Below are 26,874 nucleotides of genomic sequence, written 5' to 3' on the forward strand. Positions count from 1 at the left end.
CCAATTGCCTTCACCTATGGACCATGACATTTGCAGTGGGAATGTTAAGGGCAGAGAAATGTAAAACAGCTGTCTCGAAAGTTTGCTGCATGAAGGTATGGAGCTGCATTTGTCCCCTCCTCTCCCCTCCCCTAATGCACTATTTCGGATCTATTGCTTATTGACTGATAGACTTATTGATGAATTATCCAGCAGTGATCCAGCCCAGGGAGGTCAGTAGGGTGCAATTACAAGCAGAACAGGCTTGGGTGTGCTTCTGAACTACTCCTCCCTGCACAGCTCTTTCAGTATGCATATCACATCTCCCTGCTTGTAGCAGGCTGATGAGTGTGTGCAGTTAGTGCAGGCACACACATACTTCTGCGCTTTCCCTGAAAGTGGAGCATTAGCAACTGCAGTCAAAAAGCACCCTTGCTTCTTCAGCTCTGATCCTAGCATCAACTGTCTAATTCTGTCTGGAGGAACTAGGAGACAGCACTGGAGGCAAGTTTAAAAAGGACCTAGTGACACCCTGCTGTCACATCTGGTTTCATGAATCTACTTATTAGTAGTCCATTTACAATTACTTTCCTAGTCCCATCAGTAGTGTATATCCTTGAGAACTGGCTGGCTGGGAAGGAAGGAGCACACTGCTGAAGGTATGTTGCAGTCTTCTTTGCCTTACATCTTGTGCTGAATGTTTCTATCTGTGCATCTCACTTGCAGACATTCCTGGTCTATGCAGTTTTACACTGTGGGCTGCTGGAGCATGGCTTTAGCAAAGCATATCAATAGAAAGAAATGGCCAGGTACCTTATTTTGTTTTATTTTCTTTCCCCTCAGTAAACAATGCAGATTGTTTGTTAAGGGCTAAAATTGTATGATTGGATTAAACTTTCAGGGAAGATGACAACTCTGGCTGCATTTTGTATCACATGCAAATAAAATACTATTATTTCTATCAGGGCAAAATTTCCAGTCATCAGCTGTTTAACTGTGGACATGGAACATTGCTTTCAAATTGATGTGTTTATTAAATATGGTCTGTGTATGCACTGCCAGCTGAAATTTGCATACAAGTTCTGAAATTTGAAGAAAAGAAAAAAAAAGACTCTTTCATTAACTTTCAAAATGCTCTGGACTGCAGCACACCTCCTTAGAAAAGAGAAGTGAGGCAGGCTTTTCATTTCACTTAAGTTCTTTTACTGGCATGTATTCATCTGGTAAAAAACTCTTTGCCAAATCCAAGAAGTTTGCTGTTATTGCATTTCCATAAATGTAACAGCTGTGAAAAGCATGAATATTCATCCTGTTTGGATTTTTCCTCCAAAGACTTTTTTATGATAATTCTGACTTTTCAAGGGGATGGGAACTTAGATAAAAGTGTTTGGCAGGTTGAGATATTTTGATTAGCAACTTATGAGTGTTTCCTCAAATAAACATAATACAGACAAGGATGTAAAGCAGTAAATAGATGTCTGCACATCTTATTTACTTGCAGCCAACTTGATCTGTTGCTTATACTTGTGGATTCTTTTGCTAACAGGTCAACAACAATGAAAATGAAGTGTAGTTTATACACTGCTTCTCATGGGACTTTATTGCCCTAATGCTATACAGTTTCTTCTGAGTTTATGACGTTGTTAATGCTGTTATGATAAAATGTTAACTTGGTACATCTGGTATTTATAATGACTGAATACTTATTCGGGGATGTTGCTAAGGTTAGAGAAGCCCATTGTACTCAGTCTACTTTAAAGGATGGAAAGTGATTTGATTACTCTCCCCTTAAGAAATTTCCCATTTGTAATTTATCAGAATTTTACAAGGAACAGAGATGGTCCTCCCCTGCAGATAGAATCCTCTTGAAAATACAGAGGAAGCACGTGTGCATGTATGTGTGTGTCTAGCAGTAAGTTACTAAAGGAAGCTAAATAATCCTAGCTGCTTGTAGCTCAATGACTTCTGTATAATTAAAAACATTTTATTAATGTGACATACTGTGGATTTCAGTAACTGCACAACAAAATAAAACATCCAGGCAGGAATTTTGTCATATAAAAACTCATTGGAAACCCTCTTGAGGCTGGTAGTGATTACTTCTTTAAAAATCCTCCCAGTCCCTGGGAAGCGGCAGGAGCTGCAGCACACCTGTATCTCCAAAGTGTGATGAGTGGAGATATTTATGTGTGCTCAAAGTGAATTTAAGCTTCCTATTGTCCAGGGGCGCATCCTTGGCAGTCCTCACTCAGGCTGGACCGTGCTGCTCTCTGGTGCCAAGGTCAGCGTGGTGGCAGCAGGGATGCTCCAGCCCTCAGCCCACGGTGGGCTGTCACTCACTGTGTCCTACTCAGAGCAGGGACAGGGAAAAACTGTTTGTCCTTTTCATCTGTCTTCATTTTTAATGCCATCTGAATCAGCCTGGTGCTTAGGCACAAACTTTCTGGTGGTTTTTTTTTTTTTCCTTTTTTTTTTTTTTTCCCTTCTGTAGTTGTAGTGTGCTGTGGCTCATGATGGGGGCTGCAGGCAAAAAAGTGCATTTAAATACACGTGAGAAAAACAACTTGATGGGTCAGATTCTGTTTCCAGGGAGAGGAAATCAGATTACCCTCCTGAAATCAGTAGGAAGTTGTTTACATGAGCAGAAGTTGTTTACATGTGTCCAAACTGGTGTAAAATCTCACTTTCCCTTGGTGCTGTTTGAATTTCTGTGACCCGAGGACCTGGATCTGTTCCTTTAAAGCTTGGTTTTAATCCAGGAAAAATAGCCAAAATGGAGAATTTGTCTTTTCACTCACTGGGCACAAAAAACTGCCTGTGTGCAATAACTGCAGGTATCAGAGCAACCTCCTTTTATCTTTCCTTTCACCAAAGCCTAGGGAGACAAAAACAAACAAACAAATCAGCACCAAACAAAAACCCAACAAGTGAGCACCAACCCCCCAGCACCCTCCCAAACCTTCTCTTTTTAATTGCCTTTAAGACACACAAAGTCCTGTCGGCTGCTTTAATGTGCGCCAGGCTCTGCGCCACGGCAGTCTCATGCTGCCTCCTTCCTGACCTCCACCACTGCTTCTGAAGAAGCGAGAGGTAATTCTGCTCGCCCTCTTGGCCATCTCACCCCTGCCCTTCTTCAAAGCAGATTTGTCGATCATATAAAATGCAATCGCTGATGCGTTTCTGTGCTGGCTTGCTAGTCAAAACCAGCATCCGGAGACTCATGCATTTCGTTAAGTTACGGTCTCGCAGCGCTACGTTTACCAAGCCCTCTAGTGTCTTGAGGTGTTTTATGCAAAGGGGTCCCTTTTGCTGCTGCCTGCAATACCGGAGGCAAAGAGGGGGATTTTGAAATGGCTCATGACAGATTAGTGAAGTTATTAAGATCTGGAGTGATTGGTGAAGGTGACAGAGCATTCGCACTTCCACCTGGAAAAACAGCCTTCTTTTGTGTACTTTGCACACCAACGCTTGTATAATTATTACTGCTACATGGCTGTGAGTCTGTCAGAGGCTGGTTACACAGAGACTGCAGAGTTGTAGAAGATAGTTAAGTATTTACACGCTTCAACAGGGATTTCTGAAAGTGTCTTCTATCACAAGCGTGCTGCAGCACTGGAGTGCTGCACAGCTTTTTCAGCTCTCTAATGACTGATAGCTGAAAATGAAGATGAAGGGAAGAAAATGCCATGAAGCTTCAATATTGTAGCAAACTAGGATCCAGATGGCAAGCCTTTTTACAGCAATATGCTGGATTAACTTTAAGATTCCCCTGGCTACTACTCTCCTGTTTAATGTGTCTTTCCTTAATGCTATTTTGGTATGATGATTTTTTTTTCTCTTTTTTTTTTTTTTTTTTTTTTCAGAGTAATGCCATAGAAATGTGTGGTTTCAGGCATAGTCTGCTTTCAGAAGAACTTTCCTCCTTTGTTAACACCTTCAGAGCTAATTAACTGATTTCACTATCAGTAGCATCAATGTGAACTCTAAGTTGAACAGGGAACATTCCACTTGCATTCACAGTGCCATGCACAGCATGAAATCAAACCAGATGATTTACATACAAAGGAAGAGAAATAACCTCTTTGGGGAAGAACAGGTTTTCACTATGCTGAGCTGTACCTCTAGCTAGAAATCATTTTTGACAATGCAGCTGCAATAATGGCTGAAATTATCTGCAGAGAAATTTCACCCCCCTGTTCAGTGTTGTCCCCGTCAGTCTTTTCTGGGGCTGGAGGTTGGGTAGTCGTGTTTCTCCCTGTAACTTGCAGATCCAGCCACATCTTCTTGTAAACTGCAATTGGTGCTTGAGTTTCTTCTTCCATCCTTGTGCAGTAAGGATCATCGCTGTCTTAACCTTCCTGAAAAGTTGGTCGGTGAGACACCCAGTGGTGACAGCGAGCACTGGTGAGCTGACTGGTGGGACCCGCTGGGTGCCTTCCTGCACACTGCAGGGTTAAATTAGAATGCCAGCCTGTGAGCTTAATAATTCATCATGAACCCTCATCCCCTGTCTACCCTAGACACCAAAAGTGCTGCCATCTGTCTGCCACGAGAGCCCTTCCCAAACTGTATTCGTCCTTGTTATGCTTCTGTTGATGGAGACATGGAGGCTTGTATTTGTGGAGAAATACAGCTACTGCATAGTCTAAAGAAAGACTCCAGCAGCTGCTAGCAGCATTAAGCTCATATCACGTCTACAGACTAGCCACAATAGTATGCTTTAGCAAATAGAGCTTTACTTCTTTCTCAGCAGAAGTATTGTCAGAAAGCCAGCTTCAGGCAATGCAATGCTTATGACTCTTATTTTATTCTCAAATTCTGTCACTACTTGACACAGATTGAATAAAAAAATGCTGAAAAAAATATTAAATGAAGTGTTTCCAGAACATCTCAATTATTTTGGCCTAGATTATAACATTTTTGTAAGCTGGTCAGTGGGCTTAAAACACGTACATCTACAAACATGAAGATCAGCAAGCCCCTCTTCTTTTCTTCTGTCTCTCATGTGTAAGATATTTCTAAATCATGTTAAAATCAGCATGAAAAAGCACACATCCAAGTCCTAGAATGTGATACAGTTCTTCTGCTTCCTAGTGCTGCCTAAACTGATAACTAAGCACATTATACGTCTCTCTGCTTAGCGTGGAAGTTCCTTTGGGCTATCTCTAGGTGTTTGCTTTCGGTAGATGTCCACTTTGAACACATGCTCTTCTAGGCTCCATGGATAGCACATTTAGAGCTTAATTATCCAGGCTTAATAGCCATTTGACTGCAGTCAACACCTCGGGGAATCCTAAAGCCTCAGATTTGGTCAGTACTATAGTAACTCATTTGTAGCTGTCACTGTGATGTTGTCATGCCCATTTTTTCCATAATGGCAAATAATCAGCATGCTTTTCCAGAAGGTGGAAGACCTGAGTTTTAATTCCACTTCAGCCTGGGCATTTAGACTCCCCTCTCCCATGAGTGTAGTCTACTACCAAGCTAAGGAGTACTCTGGAGAAGAAGGAAGTTGAATCCTTTTTTTGGTTAGGTTCTGCAACCTTGTGTATAAAAGCCCAGCACAGAAGGAGAGAAGGGAATAGGAAATTTGACTCTAGTATTTTCATTAGTGGTGTTTTCATTTTTCTGGTGTTTAATTTCCATTCCTATGATTGCTGCTAATTTTTGTCATGTACTGTTCTGAAGTATGCATATATCATATCCCAAAGAGTAGGAATAGGAGACTGGGACTCTTTCTGGTTGAACTCAGGCTCCCCTGTGTCTGATTTTTTCTAGTCGTGCATTCTGAGACACTTTATTGTACTGTAGGGGCTACCCTTCCAGAAAACCTTAGATCTGTTAGGTATAGGACATGACTTGGGTGCCTAATTCAGGTTCAGGTTGGATATCAGGAGAAAGTTCACAGAATCACAGAATCGTCTAGGTTGGAAGAGACCTCCAAGATCATCTAGTCCAACCTCTGCCCTAACACTAACAAATCCTCCACTAAACCATATCACTAAGGGCTACATCTAAACGTCTTTTAAAGACCTCCAGGGATGGCGACTCAACCACCTCCCTGGGCAGCCCATTCCAATGCCTAACAACCTTTTCAGTAAAGAAGTTCTTCCTAACATCCAACCTAAACCTCCCCTGGCGCAACTTTAGCCCATTCCCCCTCGTACTGTCACCAGGCACGTGGGAGAATAGACCAACCCCCACCTCTCTACATCCTCCTTTAAGGTACCTATAGAGAGCGATGAGGTCTCCCCTTGGTGAGTTCTTCACCAAGAGGGTGGTTGGGCACTGGAACAGGCTCCCCAGGGCAGTGGTCACGGCTTGGTGGAATTTAAGAAGCATTTGGACAACGCTCTCAGACATAGGGTCTGATTTGGGGGTATTCCTGTGTGGAACCAGGAATTGGACTCCATGATCCCTGTGGGTCCCTTCAAACTCAGGATATTCTATGATTATGTGATTCTAATTATAATTGTCTGGTAATATCTGAAATGTTTTAAGAAATCCACCTGGCCTCCAGCTGTCATATGAGAGGGCAGGAGTGTCCTGCAAGTCCTGTGTAGTACTTGGCAATGTTATGAAAATGTTTCAGACAACCTCTAGGTGTCCTAATGGAGCTAGAAAATTCTGTTTGGACAGCTAAAACCCATTGAGAGTATTCTTATATGTCAGCTGTAACTTCCAGCCAGAAGCCAATTGTAGTATTCAGCTCCAGATTAATCCTAAAAATAGATATCTGTCTGGTCAGCTAAATAGCTTTCTAGGCTCTGCTGACTGTATTGACCAAATCATTATTACCTCAAATGGGTGCTTATTCTCTTGGTGTAAGATAGACATGGGGCCGATGAAAACACCTATGAAAGATGTGAGTCTTCCTGCAGTGAAAGCTTGAGAGTGAAGAGGGCATCCTGGAGCATCTTAGCACTACATTCTACATTTAACAACAAAGATGAGCCCTAATGGTCTACCATGTGTAAGTGGGGAGAGTTCCTGTTGTCACCAGCTGCTTCTTGGAAAGATTCAGCTCTTTTCCATTAGACATGAAGGCTGGGTTAAGATGAATACTTCTTCCCTTACATCCTGTTAGAAAATATTGTCTCTCCCCACTGACTTATAAGGAAACTTAGTGCTTGCTTTAGTGTCTAAATCAAGTGTCAATGTTAGGGCCATCACAGTCCTTGAAATGCTGCAAAAGCTACCTGGCTTCTGAATCCCCAAATTTATAAATGGCTGAAGTGGGTGCATGGGTAAAAAGCCTCTGCCTGCAGACACTCCAAAGGCTTGCACATGTACCAAGGGGTTAAAAGGTCATAGTTAAATTATATCCTGACAGAAGAGAAGAAATTTAGAAAGAAAGGTGTCCCAGAGATTCCCTGAGCAGTAGTAGCTCTTAACTGGTCCAGTGATCCTTTTTCTGTCCTCTTGGAACTATTCCAGTAATGTACCAGTTATCGTTCCCCAGAAGGATGGCTGGATATCGTCAGGTTTTAAATTTTAGCACTAAAATGAGAAAACAAACAAACAGAAAACAAACACCACCAAAACAAACAAACCAAACCAAAACAAAAAAAACACAACAGCATAAATATGCTGTTCATAAAACAATAAGCACCCCCATATGTCATAATAATGGGAAATTTGGTCTCCCATCAGCTGATCGATCATTTGACACTGTGATGCTGAGTACTTTCCTCTTTGTCTCCTGTGCTCTGGACTATCAGCCCTTGCAAACCAATAATTAACTGTAGTGGACATTGCTGAGGGTGAGGAGGAGTAACTCATTGCAGGGAAATACTGTTTCCTTGCTGGAAAGTTACTAAGCAGAGCTACGGCAGCGTGAATAATGCATGAGGTGATTTCCTTTCAGGAAAGCTACTAGCAAACATTTCCACTAGTTGGAGATTTGGACTTGGCAAGAGAGTGGTATTTACATTGTTTTGGTGATACAGAAAGCAGTTAGGGAACAATTATGTGATTCTCTCATATTGTATGACTCTGGAGAAATGTCAGTATCCAATTAAATAAAAGGAATTAAATAAATGATGAGAAAATTTAACATTAATCTAGTTTCAGGTGCATGGGTAAGTTATTGCTTACATTTTAAAGACCTAATATAAAATACCTTTCAATTTTACTTTGCAAGATGAACGTTGCAATGGTTTCTTTAAATTCAGGTGATAAAAAATAATTTCTAAATGTTTTCATTTAACTATTTTAACTTACTATTTGTAAATGAGTTTATAGCGCTAGCTATTACTCTTTTAAAAAGAAAGACATTAAAACCTCATGTTTATGAAAGAAGATGGAAGATGTAGTTGGGCATATCAAAAATGAATAAAGAGAGCTCTCTAACATTTTTTTCATTGTACTAGATTTTTCTAAACCAAACTGTTATCTGAAAGCCATCAAGTTCTCACAAGTTGAGGAACATAAATCATAGCAGGATAGGCAGCCTCCTGTTTCATTCACTGAGCTCCATATGCTTATCTAACTCATGTTCCCGCATCCCAGGCTCCTAAAATGCTTCAGTCAACATTCCTTCTGAATTGCGATACATCATGTTAATCAGCCTCTACAGTGTCCAAAAAATGTATGTAAATTAGACTTTTGATGAACCAGAATATTTTTACAGGATTTTTGCATAAATCACACATGCAAGCATGCACACACACACACACACAACCTGTTTAGAGAGGAGGATATTTTTGGACCTCATTTGTTTTTGAAGTAGATTGCAGCCAGCACACTGATGCTGCTTGTGAGCGGGAACATATGTGGCAGCATGCCAGGTCCCATAGCAAGAAGTGACTTGAGCGTAAGTCCATTCTTGGCCAGAAAAATTGTACCAAGGAGAAAGAAACATAACAGTTTCCTCTTTCTTTGTCTACCTTTCCCACCATGCCCTTTTCTGGTACCCTGATGGTTGTTTTGTGGGTTGTCTGGTGACAGCAATATGGGTGTTTTTATGATTATCATAGGAGAAGACTGTCATGTTATGGTAGATTAATGGTTTTGCTTAATTTGTTCTTTCAGCAAAAACAAAACTCAAAAATCAAAAGATTTGATTTGAGCTTAAATCAATTTATATCAAATTCAAGTCGACTTACTGACTTTCATGTTTCTTATCGACCAACGGTTCCCACTAAAAGCCATTGCTGAGGCTGGACAGGAGGAGTTGCATGATTAAGCATGGTCCAGCAGCAAATCCTTCCAGTTTTATTCTCTTTTTCTCAACTATCTTGCTATATTTTTGTGCTCCATCTTGTCCATCAGGGTTGTATTCAAGATGCTTACAAGGGATGTCGGGTTCATCTGTCCCTCCTGCTTGAGAGTGTGATGTTGAGGCAGCAAAGCAAAAGCCACAGAGGCAGGGCTTTCTGTCAGCCTCAGAGGCCAACAGAAAGCTGCAGGCACAAAAACTTAGTGAGGCTCTTAGGCTTAGCTGCATAGGCAAAAAACATCCATTGCTGTATGTATATTTGAACAGCTGAGACCCTAGCTGACATGATCTCAAGTGCTTCCATGAATTATCACTCCACCTTCTACATCTTGTGCCCCTTACAAGGAAAAACTGTTTCTGAGACTGTAGTTTTGCTAATTTAAAGACCTTTCTGATATATCTAACAATGAAGGTGCTCACTTTTGAAAGCATGTCAAACCCGACCAAGAAAGTATCAGACCATGTCTACTTATATTTTCCAGAGATGTTGCAGCTTAAGGACCTTTCTTCTTTAGCTTCTTTGCAGAGCATCACCATTCCCTTTTCTAAAAGTTATTAGCCTTTCATGAGGCTGATATGGGCCTTATAGGTATCACATCATTTGTGCAGCTGGGTCTTAAAAAGCTTGTCTGGTGTTACACAGTGTATGTTTTATGCACACTATATCTGCAGTGTGAATTCTCTGATTATAATAAATGTTATGAATAAACTAAAAGGATACTATACCCCTATTATCTATATATAGATATTTCAAAAGGGGTACATAAACGTATAATACTTATTTACTAGGGTACACATGCACAAAAATGCATACGTAGAAGCATATACACAATCATATATACAATGCATGATACAAGTCACTTATAACAATGAAAAGTTGGAAAAAGACAATGATTTGTCACCTAGGCCAAATCCCATGAAGTACGTTGAATATTAGGTTAAAACAGATGACTACAGAGACAGGTTGGCTGTTGCCTTTTTAAGGATGTATCAGAGCTTTTAAGTATGTATAATTTTATGGCTAAATATAAACATAAGAATCCTTCAATAATCATAAATACAGCTGTAGAGCCAAATTCTCCTAATGATGCAACAGCAATATATATATATAGATACACATATATATTCTAAATCACAGTTTGAAGTTCTTAATTCTCAACACCGAAGTCTCAGTTTCCTGCCAATTTTATATTTTTTCCTGTTGTCAATTGCTTTCTAAAATAAGTTTGAATGAGGTTGAATTAAGTTTTAAATTAAAAAAAAAAATTGAAACAGGTGTTGTGTCTATATTCACTGCCACATCCCTTTCTTTGTGTCTTGTATCACTGCTTTCTGGAACAAGCTCTTTGATCCTGTTGCTTGTTATTAATTTTGCACTGCCTGCTGGTGGAAGCTGGGGGGGGAAAGTTGCAAAATATTAAGACGGAGAGTAAGTTTAAGCTGTTTAAAAATAGATAAGCTTTGCAAACTGAGTAGCAATAGAATAGTATTACTGGTGAGAGTTTCAATAACAACCATGCTATCAGTGGCTTAAATGTGTGTTGGTTTTGGGTGCTTTTAATGGCAATAATTAGGTAATCAATATTGTTTTAGAAAGGAAAAAATATCCTGCTTAACAACAGAATAACATTGATTAGCTAAGCTAGTACCATTTTAAGAAACATTAAGTAATCAAGACTATTTCCATGATGACGTCCCAAAGAGAGAGAAAATCAGGCAAATCTAGTATTGGATGAAGCTGGGTCTGCACTTAAGCTGTTGCTGAGGAAATAATGCCTGTTAGCTTTCTCTGTGCAGTCATTGTAGTAGAAACGTGTGATGGAGGCACTACGCTATCTGTTCATTTCAATGAACTTGGATCTTATCCCAGGTATAAACTAGATGTTTTCTGAAAATCTATATCCCACTCTACTATTTTCATTACCTTCACTTCATAGACTTGTCAGTTTAAACCAATATGTTTACTTTTGGGTATCTAAAAAAAATAATAAATATATAGAACTTCTGCTTTGATACTTACTGAGAGTTCTCATGTTGTGTTACAGGAGAAAACACTCTTAATAGCTCCATTTTACATCAAAGCAAACTCAGTGGTGGGGTGAGAGAATTTGCAAAGAAACCCCACGTGCTTGTGGCACAAAGAGGAGGAGGATCCAAAAGGGCTGGATGTTAATTTGCTGCTATATCTACTTAGGAACCATGACCTTTTTTAATTAAGTATCCAAATCGATCCAGAGGTACCTAAAATTACATTTATATGACCAGTTACACTTACAGTCATAGCTGCAGCTGTTCAAACACTGGAAAGCAAGCATATGTAGACAACTAGAATTGATCATTCTGATCAGGGTTCTCAGAAAAAGCAACTTTTCTTGGAGGTAGGATGCTGAGTTCTTATCTGTGTTTTGTTCCAGGTAATGACATTACAGCACTGCTTTTGCTAAACCTGGGGGTGGAATGACAGTGAAGCATCATTTGGCCTATGCGTGGTTTTGCACAGGAACCAAAGAGTGTGCTTTTGGTAATGTGTATGATATCTATGGGGACTGATCCTGGGCACTAAGAAATAACACTATTGTTCAGAAAGAGCTAAAAAGTGTAAGTAAAGAACTGGTGGTTATTGACTAGTCTCAATACATTCAATTCTCCAAGCCATTTGAAACCAAGTGGGGATTCCATGAATCTCATTTCCAGGAATAAGAACAGTCAACATCCCTTCTCCCAAGAGTTAACTTATCAGACACTCCATGTTTCATGATCTATGAGCATGTACTTAAAGCATTTACTCCTGGAGGAAAGTCATTACATATAAATCACAAGCTTCATTGGGGAAAAATACTTGCAGCCTTTAGAGCATTGAGGCAAAGCTTGAAAATATGATCCCTCTATATGATGAAAAGTAAAAATTGGAAACTACAATATCAGTTTCAAAATCATCCTCCTTAAGAGTAGCAAACAAACAAAAATTGGTTCATTTCATTTTTGTGATGCTCAGGGCAAAGTAGTAAATATACTTTTAAGTATTCAAGTATAAATTTGCTGTAATTAGAGCTTAATTGTTGAGCAGATGGGAAGTTTAGTTTTAGAGGTATCAGGAAAGTTACTGCATATCCACTTTTAGTTAAGAGGTCCTACACAGCCTTTGTCCATCAGGAATTTTGATTTGCTTTTAGCTGTATAAGGTCTTTAAGTGAAAGATAACATCAGAATCACAGAATCATTAAGATTGGAAAAGACCTTCAAGATCATTTGGTCCAACCACCACCCTACTACCAATGTCACCCATTAAACCATGTTCCTAAGCACAAGGCCCAGCCTTTCCTTGAACACCCCCAGGGACAGTGATGCCACCAGTTCCATTATTCCATTATGATCTGGGAGAGAACCAAAAGGGATCTATCTGCATTTATAGAAGGTTAGAGGAGAAGCTCAAGAACCTCTGTCTTAATTTTCTGTTTCTGATGTAGATTATATCCTTTATGACTATTTCTATAATCTTTCTTGCTGTTATCTTCTCAGCCAATTGGTGTTTTACATGGATTGGTTGAGTGTGGAGTTTCAGATTCACACATGTAAAAGATTAATGACACACAGTGTAAAATACTTTTCTTTTTTTTTTTTTTTTTTTCATTGTAAAAGTTTATCCAAAAGCATTTTCCAGGATTCAGTACTCTAAAAGGTTTGACATAATGTTGCCCATCACAATCCTTCTTCTGACAGGTTTTATATTCATCTTACTTCTTTTGTGGATCAGGAAATTGGAACTAACTGGCAAAAACTTTCCAACCTGCAGTTGTGCACAGCTGGATCCATTTGCCAGAAGACTGAATGCAAAATAATGGCTAGAATAGATCTGGTCTTTTACACATTTGGAATACTCTGGAAATTTAGAGTGTCTTGAGCAATCATCAGAAAACAGGTCTTATTATATAAGTGCCAATGATCAATACTCACTTTCTGACATTGTAGACTTGATAATGGTAAATATATTGATAAGTTACATGAAGTTGTATGAATTCAAACTGAAGATTTCAATATATGTTTTTTAATAGACATAGTTTACATTGCCAGATATACCAAATTGTCTTACTTTATATACTATATCACCTTGCAAAATCCTCAGAATCAGTGAGCTGTGGGAGTGACAGTTTTTCTCTAAATTACATTATTTTGATCATACTGGTAAGTTCTGCAGCAATCATAAGGGTGACAGATAAGAAAAGATGTCCTTATTCAGGACAGGCAAATGTGGCTAAATAACCTTGTGTATTCGTGACACGTCAGACTATGTAGACACAGAAAATCATAAAAAAGGATAAAATAGGGACCTGTATTGAAAAATCCTTCGGTAAAGAATGGGAAAAGACAGTTCCAGGAGTCTCTGTGGGTTCTGAGGTCTAATAATGGTCTAGAAATAGCAAATGCTGTAACAAAGGGAATAAAGAAATCCACTGGAAGTTTTATTATTATGGGACTTATATTTTTCAGATACACAGTGCTGCTAACACCAATAATTCCCATCTTTCTAGATGTAATATCAGGAATATTTTGTCTTAAAAAATCACTGAATAAACACTGCAATTGTAATTAGTTTTTGTGACAATTAACCCCCCATCATCTGTGATATTTGCCTAGTTAAAAAATTATAGTTTATTCCTAGTCTGAATTTTTCTAGTTTCTAAGTGATCTTTTTAATATGTTTATCTTCTAGACTGAGGGGTTATCTATTGTCAAAGTTCTATTTCTCTTTTAGGTTCTTATGGCATGTGATTGAGACTCTTCCTTGTGGTCTGAATGATAAGCTAACTGGATTGATTTCATCCTTTTTTTCATTGTTACGCATGTTTTCAAGTCCATCAGTCATACAGTGGTACTTTTCTGAATCTTTTCTGAGGGTTTCAGTATCCTTCTTAATAAATGGAGGCCAGAACTGTGCACAGAATCACAGCAGGTTTTATAACTTTGGCAAACATGGGTGTTTTGTTTGTTTGGTTGGTTGTTGTTTTAATCTTGTGGAGTATTCCCATGTTTATAATCATAAGATCATATTAATCTTTTTGGTAACAATGTAGTAGTAGGAAGTTACTCTGTTTTTTTTTTTTTTTTTTTTACCCTTTGTCATGATAAGACCATTACAAAACTGCAGCTTTCAAGACAGAAGCTGCCATTGCATTATCATGACCTACATTTTTGCCTTTGATGTGTGCTTTTATACTTCAAACACATGCAGTTTGCTTACAGACTATAGGGATGACTTGTCCTCCTCCTTTATTTACTTCTCCCTACACATTTGGTCATCAACAAATTTGGTATCTTTTGTTTATGTGGTTTTATTGTGGTTTTATTCCTAAACAATTGATAAAAAGATTAAGAAATACAGAATCAAACACAATGAAAAAATCTCAAGTGTGTGTCTACTTGAAATGCAGATGTTTGACAATGATTCTGATTTAGGATTGTGTTCTGAATCTTATTATATGACAATTTTTTAATCGTTTTAATATATGAATGCTAAATTGTTCAAGTCAATCAGGGTATCATGTCGTCTCAAGCATATTGCAGAAATTTATTTCAGCAACATCATTATTTTCATAACACAAAGTTGTAAACATATCAAAATGTTACCAATATAGTTTAATTTTCTACAAATGCATAATATTATTATTTGTAGAGCATTATTTTAATTATTGATATGATTTCATTTTAACTGTTCTATGATTTCATCCAGGAAAATGTTGCATCAACAAATCTATGAATTCCTTTATTAAAAGAAATATATCCTTCTAAAAAATATTTTTAAAACAGCTTTATTCCGGAACATCTCTAAAGCTCCAAAATATATTTGAAAATCAGCATTTGTGGTTTTTGGCTGTATGTTTAAATGAATTATCTGGATTTGCTCATCATAAAATCCTCAGTTTTTGTAACTGATAGTCAATATTATTATTACTAGTTATGTTTGGGGTCAATAGTATTTCACTAACTTTATGTCTTATGACTACATTATTACTTATCTTTTTCAATACATATTTACCGAGAAACATCTGTCATATGTTGTTCCTAATTATTCTATTTTATCTACATAGTAATTTACCAGTACAGTTGGTTATGCAATCCATTCTGGAAGGAACTTGTGTTTTAAGCTCTGGTTGACATTTAATTCAGTCTGTTTTATGACAGTCAACAATGTAACTCTCATTGTAGCACTAGCTACAAAAGGAGAAAAGATTATGTCTCTGACTGCATCAGTCTTGCCTTTCAAGCCACTTGATTTTTCTTATTCAGTAAAATATGGTGATGGCTCCCCTGTAAGTCTAATTATAAATTCCAGAATAATTGAGAGTTGGCACTGTTCTGTCATTAACTGGTTTACAAAAACAGCAGGATTTTATTTTTTTAATTAACTTTTTTTTTTTTTTAAGTTATTAAGTTATTATTATTGTTATAAAAGAGAGGAAATGTTTTTGGAATAGAGGCATAACTGGAAGTTGGAGTCTCCATTTTCTTACTGATTCTGTCAGTTATTTGATATTGACATCAAATTCTTTTCCATACATGACCAAACAGAACTAATATAGTGGTTAATTATCAGAAAATGCTTTAAAATTCAGCAATGATATTTGAAGGTAAGGAATCATTAAATAAATCAATGCTTGCTCTCATTCTAATAAGCAAGTGAATGCAGAAACAGAATGAAATAAGCAGGAATCCATGGATCCTCCCCTTGTAAATCATCTGAGCCTCAGAGTATATATGCTATACTGATGTAGACTCTATAACCATTTATAATATTCTCATGTTTGAAATGACAATTGACTGAAATTCAGAAAGAGTTCTATCTCAATGATTGCTGTTAAAAACATTGCTTGTCTTTTTATTTTTCCTTCATCTGTGGCTAGATATTGTGTTTCTATCAGACTTGATTGCTTCCCACACTGATTTACCTGTGGAGCAGGGGCTGATATAGCATAGCCCTGATTTATTTCTTTCTGTTTCTTGTTAAAAAAATATTTTCATAAACATATAAAATTCTAATGCATTTCTCAAACTATTTCATGAGTAAGTGGATGCCCATCTGACTTTTCGTAGAGTAAATGGTCAGTACATGTGAAAGAGATGATAGTTACCTAATGACACATGCTAATCTGGTAGCATACAGTGTTTTCAAGGAACTTATTTAAAAAGATACAGTGAGCATCTATTTCAAAAGCAGATACTGTATGTCTATTCCGTTTCTGTTGATTCATACTTTCCCTAGTCTTATAAACTGCTCTGGTATTATATTGACAGAATAAAAGGATTTGTTACACAACAAAACAGAGGTCACAAAGTTGGAAAACATATAATTTGCATTATACACAGCTTATATCTCTACCTCTATATATGTAACACTTGGTTAAAAGGGTTAAATATTGTTTTTGAATGCCCTTTGACAATGTTTGAAACTTGCTCAAAACCTAAAAAACACTGGTAAGTACGCAATTGAATCTATCCATTTTACTTTGTTAGATTAGAGCACTCTTTTTGTAATCACAAAGAGAATTCGAAGTTACTGAGGGTATAATTCCTGAAGATAAGAAAGAAATATTTCTGCTCAACAGAGACCTTAGCTAAACATAAGTATGTTGAACCTTAATTTAATATAAAATCTATCAACCAGCATTTAGACAAATCCACTGCAGGAGTATCACCAACACTTGTTTAATTACTCACATGAAAACAATATGGCAAAGGGTTTGGAGAACATTCTGCCCTTCCTTTGTGAAAGAATCTCCCAGTTTATATCAAATATGAATAATCTCTCCAATGCCAATTTAGAAGGCTCACACATGTATGCTTCACTTTGTTACAAGTCTTCAGGGAGATGGACTTAAATCACTTGAATGAATATTGGAGGGAGAGCTTTGCTGAGCTGAATTCATTTGGTTCACATTTTGTTTGTGGTGTTCACCTTGAACAAATATTGAATGCCTCTCAATATATTTGAATTGCCGTTTGGAAATATTTTCAATAAATCTTTTTACGGAGACAACTGGAGAACTGGATTTTATTGGAAAAAATCCATCCTAATGAATACCACAGTAAGCCATCCAAACATTCATGTAAGAATTCATCTGAAAAGAGACCATAAATAATACATAAATTTGGGGTGAACTTAACAGATGAACTATGCGATTTTTTGAAAAGCAAACCACCACTACCAACAACTTTAGAGACAGTTAGAAATTAGTTTCTTGTGAAAATATGGAAATGATTGTATCTGAACTTTTAAAAATGCCAATGAATTCTGAACTTTTTTTTCTATTTTAATAACATTTGATAACATTGCATGTCTGAAAAAATTATTTTTTTTTCAAAGCTAAAGAAAGATGTTTATTTATCTAAAAATTTCAGTAGGAGAAACATACAAAGGTTTACTGAGATTAATGTCTGATATGTGCTTAGGTACATTATGTATTAATTTGAATCCCTAGAAAATACTTGGAAGTGTTATAGGTCAGAAACAAAAATTCATGTTTTTTTAACCCTGCATTTATTGCACTTTCGAAGTTTGAAAATCAGTTTGTGGAACTGCAGTTAAAACAAAAACCTTATCATAAAGATAATAACAAGGCCATCAAATAAGTGATGTTGAATCACAGAGGATCAGAGAATTTTTTCTGATTAAGAGCATGAACCACAGAATGCAAGGGCACTATCTGGTGAAGGAGTTTAGACCCATTTACTAGATACCTCAAGTTTAGGGGAAAGATATTTCTCTTAACTAGTTCTGAATCCTATTAAAGGTTTCATTAATTTCAATGGGCAGTGTATCAGTGGTATACAGGTTACTACTGAAGTTGTGTTAAATGGTAGAGTACACATGCACGTGACACACATGCAGAGAGAAATCTGATTTACTGAGAGGTCTGACACTGCATGGAAACATAAAATGCCTTAACATGTTCTTTTTGCCTTCCCTTCCTTACACACACAATATTCACGATTATGCCTTTTTTTGTTGATTATGCCTTGCTTGTTGATTTTTGCCTTTTTTTTTTTTTTTTTACTTCCTAAAGAATAGTATACTGATTAATGCTTCACTAATGGTAAAAGAAGTCTTAGATTGAAATAAAAGCTGGTCATTAATAAGAGGTATTTCTTTTTACTTTACACTTTGTCCAAACAAGATTGTTCTCTGAAAGAATACAGAAAATAATGACCATTCTATGTCACCACCTGCCAAATTGAGATATAGGTGCTAAGACAAAGAGAAGAAATCTTTTCCATGATTTCCGAATCATAGTTGTTTTTTGTTCTCATCTAAATGATCATTTCCCCATCAGGTTTCCAAGGGAAATTCAGTCAGACAAGGGCATAACAGAGGCAATCCTCTTGCATGAGCGGAGGTCAGTTAGAGGCGGGAAGTTCCTTGGAAGACAGCACTCAGAAACTTGTACAGGGACCTGGGCTGGGAGGCAAGCTGAAAGGTTTTAGAGAGAGACACAAGATTCTCCAAAGACACATCTCCTCTCCTTGCCTTTCCATGTGTTGCCTCTCCTCCAGACAAACTCATATAAACTGAAATAAAACAAAATTTCTTATAAGACCTTCCATCATCCTATGTAAGATGTCATGCTCTCACTAAATTATTCAAAGAATTTGACCACTATTCCATCACCCTTGCTCTATTTTATGAAAAACTATCTTACTCAGTTGTTCTCTGTTTGCCTTCTTTGCATGCAGCTCTGTAGAATCTGGGCATCTTGCAGGAGAGCAGTGTTTCTATTGCTAAAAGATATGACTTCAACTGAGGTGATATCAGTCACAATGAGAGGTTTCAGCCCACCGAAGAATCATTTTCATGTAACACATTAACACTTATAATGTATGTCAGAAATCATTACTGCAAAGCATTTTGAGATAGGTACAGTAATTGAAAGTTAAATTCATTTATTTCATCCCACCCCTAGTTGGAAAATGTACTTAGTGTAGTATTTTGCTTTGTAGGTATTTCCTGGCTCTTTCATTGCACTCACAGGAGAGCTTAAAGGCTCTCCCTGAATTGCTGTAATTTATTCTACTAATTTAAAACCACACAGAAGAGAGGCATGTTTGTTTCACTGACAGTCTGTTCACTTTCTTCATATGGATCCCTGTTACAGTTAGGAGACATGGAGCACTCGAATGCTCAACATCTCCCATGCACACAGTCCAGTATATATGTCTTACTCTTACTCCAATGGGAACCATGACTTTCTTACAATTCTCTTTAGGATGCTTTTTTAGGAATCAGGAGACAAATTCCTGACTTTCTACTAGAAGAAGAGAATACAAAAACTGACCTACTTTATCAGACCACTAGTTCATCTAGCCTAAAAGGCAATAGAAGACAGTCTTTTTAGGAAAATCATGTGAAACCTATAGACACATTTTTCACCAGTCATCAGAATAGCGATATTAGAAGGGAAATGCCTGCCTATCCTCTTTAATAACTGCTTATGGACATGTAGTTCATTAGTGGTTCATTCTTTTAAACCTGCTGATGTTCTTTATATCACAGTCTTCTGTGGCAACAGATTCCAAAAGCTCCAGAAGGCTACTTTTATCTGTTTTGAGTGAGTTTCACAGTGTCCCTAGAGTATATGTGGATAGTGATGCCCATCTTCAGGAGCTAAAACTTGAAGTATCTCCCTTAGCTGTTTTAAACTGGGGAGTCTTAACTTCTTTAGTCTCTCCTCATAAAGCTTTGGTTCTGTCCCCACTGTCATTTTGGTAGGTCTTTGTACCCTCTTTAACTCTGATATGTCATTCCTGTGCTAGAAGGATGAACCATGCACAATAGCTAAGGTTTTAGGCAGTTGCAAATGCAAACTTTCTTCTCTTTTCTCAGTACCCTTCCTGAAGATGTTCAAGTGTGTTGCTTTTCTCAGCTGTTGCTTTACATGGAGCTATGTCACCTCCAAAGCAGCTGCATTTTCCTTGGGAATATTCCTTTCTCATCTTGAGAAAGGTTATGGTGTGAAAGATGAGGTTGCCAGCTTTCACTGTTATAAAGGTAGACAGCAAAAAGAGGACTCTGAATTTGATGCAAGCTTATAACATATAATCTGGAATTAAAGCTTTTATGTGTTTTACACACTGTACTGGTGAGAAAAGTAAATGTTCACAATTAAAATTCTAAAACATATATACACAAAAAATTGTCCCTCCATGTATCCAAGACTTCTGATGCACTACAACTTTTTATTCTTACGAGTTTTAATCATTTACATAACTGTTTCACCTCATAACCATTTTTTTTAAAGATAATTTTATCTTGTAGCTTAGCTACTCTATAATCCAAAACCACTGCTGTGCTCTGAAATTTCTTTAAACTCCTGTAACTCCCAGAACTCACTGCCAGGGGCTAAAGCCATATATTATATAGTACTGAAGTTGATTTTTGTCTCACTGAGAAGGCTTTATTTTATTTTATTTAACACAATAATATTTATTAAGTTCCTCACGTCATATACAATACTTGAAAAATTGCACCTACAGAACTGGGGACAGGGCATGTTTTGAAGGAAGTTGAATCAAATCCTAGCTCGATCTTTAGAAATCCAGACTGTGCTTTGATATCTCTAGCAAAGCTATGTGCCGTTTGAATATCAATCAGGATACACAAGGAAAATAGGTGTTGAGTCATTCAGAGGGATAAAACTGATTGCAACAGATACTTACAGGCTATGTTACTCTTAGTTGCTTCACACACACCTGAATTGGTTCTCTGTGGTGGTTTTACCCTGATGGACAGCTAAATTCCACAACAGCCGCTCTCTTGCTCCCCGTCGTCAAAGGAAGAGGGGGAGAAAACACAGCAGAAAAGGGCTCAAGAGTTGAGATAAGGACAGGGAAATTGCTCACCAATTACCATCACGGGCAAAGCAGGCAGCATAGTGAGATTTATGTTATTTATTACCTATTGATAACAAGTTAGAGCAGTGAGAACTCAAAGCAAACTAAAACCACCTTCCTCCTGTCCACCCCCTTCCATCTTCCACCCTCTCCCCCCGAGGGGCACAGAGGAACTGGCAATGGGGGCTGCGGTCAGTCCCTGACGCTTCATCTCTGCCGCTCCTTCACGGTCCCTCTCTGCCCCTGCTCCCCGTGGGGTCCCTCCCACGGGATGCCGTCCTTCCCGAACTGAGCCCGTGGGGGCTGCCCACAGGCTGCAGCTCTTCAAGAACTGCTCCCACACGGCTCCGTACCACGGGGTCCATCCCCCAGGAGCAAACTGCTCCAGCACGGGTCCCCCACGGGCGGCAGCTCCCCCCAGACCCCCTGCTCCTGCGTGGGCTCCTCTCCACGGGCTGCAGCTCCGGCCCGGGGCCTGCTCCTGCGGGGGCTCTCCATGGGCCGCAGCCTCCTCCAGGCCACATCCACCTGCTCCACCGGGGGCTCCTCCACGGGCTGCAGCGTGGAGATCTGCTCCGTGTGGGACCCATGGGCTGCAGGGGGACAGCCTGCTCCACCAGGGGCCTCTCCACGGGCCGCAGGGGAACTTGTGCTGTGTGCCTGGAGCAGCTCCTGCCCTCCTGCTGCACTCACCTTGGGGGCTGCAGGGCTGCTGCTCTCTCAGCTCTCACCCCTCTCTCCCAGCTGCTGTAGCACAGCAGGATTTTTTTCCCCTTCCTTAACTCTGCTCTCTCAGAGGCCCAACCAGCGTCACCCATGGCTTGGCTCTGGCCAGTAGCAGATCCCTTTTGGAGCCAACTGGAGCTGGCTCTGATCTGACATGGGGCAGCTGCTGGGCTCTGCTCACAGAGACCACGCCTGCAGCCCCCCTGCTGCCAAAACCTTGACACCTAAAACCAGCACAAACCCATTATGGCTAGATGATTTAGCAGTCTTTAGAAAAATTTCTAGACTTCTGAATACAACATTTCCTTTAGTTGCAGCCTGAATTTCAGTTCACTTTTGAGATCTAACAAAGGGAATGTCTGTGTGGATGTTGGTTAGGAGAAAAGGGAATATTGATAATCCTTTGTGGACAGGTGCCTAATAGAAGATATAATATGTTGGGACACCTTCCTCTGATGCTGAAGCATCAAGAAAAACAAAACTTTAACTGAACTATAGAAGCATCTAGCATCTTGACTCTATGTGGAAGTAACTACTCCCCTATGTAGAAAAAAAAAAAAAGGCAAAAAAAAAAAAAAAAGCGCTTACTTGGTGGTGGTGCATGCTTTTTTTTTTTTTTTTTTTTTTTTAACCTGCTCTAAGAGTTAAGAGTTCCTGCAGTAGTTATTCTAGGAGGAAGGGTGTTTGTGTATTTCTCAAGTTTCATTTCTGTGTTACTTGTGTATTTCTCAGGTTGTCATTGGGGAAGGCTAGTGTGTAGTTCCTGAATTACATATGGTTCATAAGAAGTCCACTTGTGTCTGTACGGGGATCATAACTGTGGTAGGAGGAAGGTGCTAGTTAGTCCAAAACTGCCACCAAAGAATGAAACAGGAGAGCCAGATATGAAAAGGATGGAGCATCCGACTCATTCTGGAGATTTCCTGCATATACAGTCCAGACCTACTGAGAAATAAGTAGGGACTTGTGTATATGCTCCCTCCCCTACACTGAATTATTTATAGGGCTACATCCATATTCTCATGTTCAAAGTATGTATCTTCAGGTTTACACTTTGCTCTTAATGTCAAGATACTTTTGGTAACGTAGTTTGCAAAAAGTGCATGGCACCACCTCTATTGCAACGTGGAACCGTCTCTGGAGGAAACCTCAAAACTGTCCAGGGAAATCATGTATAATCAGAGTATGCCTAACAGGGGATTACATGGGTTTTTGTTTTCTCCTTGCTCATTTCAAAACTACAGTGGGGCTCAAGTACCAAAATTATGCCTACATCTCCAGGACTGGGTGCCCCACCTTGTCCCAGGGAAGGTATGTATGCTTAAACATATTGTGCTTAGGATATTATACTCAGAAAAATCTTGATAGATTAACTTTAAAATAAATAAATAAATAAATAAATAAATAAATAAATAAATAAATAAAGTTTATTTTCTTCATAAAGGGTCCCTGGCTATTACTTCACTGGAATGAAGAAGAATGAGTGGCTGTGAAACTGAAGCAATTGCTTTCAGATCTGAGAGTCCTGGTTTAAATACTTTATTGGCCAGGGATCTCCTATGTGACCTTCACTTCACTAGTCTACCTGGGTTTCCATTCTTTATCTATAAAACAGAAAAGACTGCTTTTCCTTGCTTTACACAGCTACTGTAAAATGTTGTGGTGAATGGGGTAAGGTAATTTAGATAAATAGAATGTAGAAAAGCTTGGGCTAGAAAGGAGAAATGTTTTAAAATTGTGTGAATGTAATTTTGTAAAAAGCTTCTGCTCCTTCCATACTTTCCCAGTAGCATTATCAATATTTCCAAAGTGGAGTGGGATATGTCATAGAAGTTACAGGACTCTGCTAAAGTCAGCAAGCATTTTGTTTGTCCAAAATTGGCTGGAACCTATCCCATAACACATTCTGTTTTAAAATGCACCATTATCATCTCAAAGCACAATGTTGAATAGCTTCATTGTGTTCTGTATTTTTGCCAGCATGCACATACACACACACAAAAGAAAGAAGAAAGCAAAAAACAGCCAACAAACCTTTACATTTATTTCATTATGCTCTTTGTAAAGCATTCTCTATATGTCTTTTCATGTCTTGTAATTTGTATTTATTGAAGTGACTGGGCTAAAAAGGCGTTTAATAAGACTTTAGATAATTCAATTCCCATATGATTTCCAGCTAAGAAACCATGTTCCTTAGAGAGAAAAAGAAAACAAAAATCTTTTAAATCAAATCCATATAGATTTTTTCTACATTTTACAAACATCTACTGCCATGTCTGGCACCTGCTCATATGCTGCTATTCAAACACAATGTATGGACATTTCTGTTTGGAACTGATCTCATGAAAACCCCACTGCTTTCCTCAGGAAAAACTAAGCCAAACCTTTTCTTTTGTGTGAAGAGAATACTCCAACAAACAGCAAAGAATTTCCACAATAAGTTATCATCCTTAGATTGATGAAGACAAGTGGAGTTGCTTAGAATAATGTATATGTGTATATTTATATATATATATATTTTTTTTAATAGCTATTATTTAAACAGAGGGCATTCTGAAATCAAGGTTGGGATTCTAAAATCACAGGCTGTAGCTTGGTGGTTCTAAGCAAATAGAGCTCTTTCAAAGGTGAGCGATACCTTTTTTCCTTTGACCTGCACCCAAAACTGAGATGGGGAAAAAACATCTTAAGCTCTCAAAAAATCTTTCTAGATGCTCAGTATGAGACGTTTGATTGAATTTGGAGGATAAAGTGATGTACAAACTGCCTGGTCACCCTAGAGTCTATACCAGCTAAAAAGAGTTGTGCCAGTAGTATTCATTCTCTTGGTCGGAATTTCAACACTGGCAACATGGGGAGCAGGATTAAGAGGTACAGCCTGCACTCTGATATCTTGAGTAGGATCAGCACTTTTTTTTCTTTTTTTTTTCTTTTTTTTTTTTTTTTTTTCTTTTTTTTTTCTTCTTTTTAATCTAAACTCTTTAAGGAGGACATCTCATTCTCAAGGGAGCTCACTGTGTTTTGTTTTGTTTAGTTTTGTTTTTTTAAGGAAGGAAAACAAACATTTCAAGTCCATATATTCTCAGATTTTCCTCCTTTGATGTTCACAGGTTGCATTGGTTTCCAGTAACTCCAAAGGTGCATAGAAGCTCATAATACCAGTCACTGTCCCTTATAAGTAAACTCTAAAAAATTTGTCGTCCTTATCCTGAAAATACTGGGGAATCTGTTTAAGTATTTGTACATGTGTACAAACATTTTTATATCCAGGTCTTACAGTATAAGATGAAAATGTGGAAATAACGGAAAAATAGATGTGCTAGTGATGGCAAGCAGAAAATAAAATTCACAAGAGAAGTTAGAGTACCAGATAACTGTAAAAATAATGCACAAATATCATGTCAAGTTCTGCTCAGATGTAGGTTTGGATAGCATAAAAAGTGTATGAGTTTTAATTGGAGAACTTCATGTTTATGTGCCAAGAATACAACATTTCTCAGAAATATCTATCTCATATATGTATATGACAAATATATGCAACAGATATGAATACATACTTTATATTTAAAACAATCTGCCTCACAAAAGCATGAAGCACAAGGCAAAATATTGTAAGAGTATTTGTTGTGTATATAATGAAGAGTGGTAGCAACTCTTTGATATGTTTTTAACAAAATAGCCCAAATGCCAGTTGCTGCATACCACTCTGCAAGTCATGGGCCATTGATGCCTGTCAGGACATGTCCTGGGGATGTGTGTGGGGGGAACAAAAAAAACACCTTTCTGTTTGAAGTTTATTAAAGCCAGTAATAACAACCTGCCATATGGAAGTACTACCTTTAGAAATGGGTTATGATTTACAAAAAGTGTTAGCTGATGCTGTAAATATTTAGTAGTCAGCTGGAGAATATTTTGTAGAACTATATAAAAGCCCATTTCTAAATCAAGGTTAAGCTTAGACGTATTCAGCAGAAGAGTTAATTTAATGCTTTCCTGGATTAAACTGAATATGTAGTGTTATTTTCCTTGCTTTTATTTAATCCCAAACACATGCTTATGTGGCAGAACAAGACAGGCTAACATTTAGCTGAACTCCAGTCACTAGAAGACACTTTCAGGATTCATTCATTGGTATGAGGTTTAGGCTTCCTAAACCTAGACCTCGCCCCATGATTCTTTTGAAACTGAAAACAAAAGAGAAATTCAGTAATGTGTTATGTCTTACTGGTAGAAAATATTAGTTTTGCCTATTTTGGGTTCGAATATAGTTTAGAGAGCAGAGGCTGTTCTCTGCCTGCTCCCAGCACAAGAGGGATGTGGACCTGGTATAGTGAGGGTATACCAGGACCAGGGTATCCTGGTCCAGAGGAGGGCTACAAAATGGATCAGAGGGTCAGAGCACCTTTCCTATGAGAGAGCTGGGGATGTTCAGCCTGGAGAAGAGAAGGCTCCAGAAAGACCTCATTGCAGCCTTTCAGTACTTGAAGGGGGCTTATAAAAAAGATGGAGAGTGACTTTTTACTTGGGCAGGTAATGATAGGACAAGGTGGAATGGTTTTGAAATAAAAGAGGGGAGATTTAGATTAAATTCTTCGCTCAGAGGGTGGTGAGACACTGGAACAGGTTGCCCATAGAAGCTGTGGAAGTCCCATCTCTGGAGGTGTTCAAGACCAGGTTGGATGGGGTCCTGATCTAGGGGGTGACATCCCTGCCCATGACAGGGGGTTGGAACTAGATGATCTTTAACATCCCTTCCAACCTAAGCCATTCTATGATTCTATGATTCCATATAATTCTATGACTAGAAAGTAGCAAGCCAAACAATGGTGCAGATGGGAGGAGGCATGCCTGGAACAGCTTCCCAGATACTTGGGGGAGATGCTACATTCCCATTGAGGGAAGCAGTTATTCCCTGGTGCCAGGAAGATCTGGCAAAGATTTTAACCTTGGAAAGTATTTCATAGAATCACAGAATGGTTTGGGTTGGAAGGGACCTTAAAGATCATCCCCCTGCCATGGGCAGGGACACCTTCCACCAGACCAGGTTGCTCAAAGCCCCATCTAACCTG

At 38.4% G+C, this 26,874-nt stretch overlaps 1 protein-coding gene across 6 annotated transcripts in view; it reads left to right on the forward strand.

Moving 5' to 3' along the window:
* Positions 1–354: 354 nt before the first annotated feature.
* The window catches only part of TENM4 (teneurin transmembrane protein 4), a 1,678,763-nt gene continuing 1,652,243 nt past the window's right edge, over positions 355–26,874 (forward strand). For all 6 annotated transcript variants that reach the window (XM_066989940.1, XM_066989945.1, XM_066989941.1 and 3 more), the window contains exon 1: positions 355–638. The gene's annotated coding sequence lies outside the window, so the exon portion shown is untranslated. The remainder of the gene's footprint in view (positions 639–26,874) is intronic.

This window comes from Anser cygnoides, chromosome 1, assembly GCF_040182565.1.
Source record: "Anser cygnoides isolate HZ-2024a breed goose chromosome 1, Taihu_goose_T2T_genome, whole genome shotgun sequence".
NCBI lineage: Eukaryota > Metazoa > Chordata > Aves > Anseriformes > Anatidae > Anser > Anser cygnoides.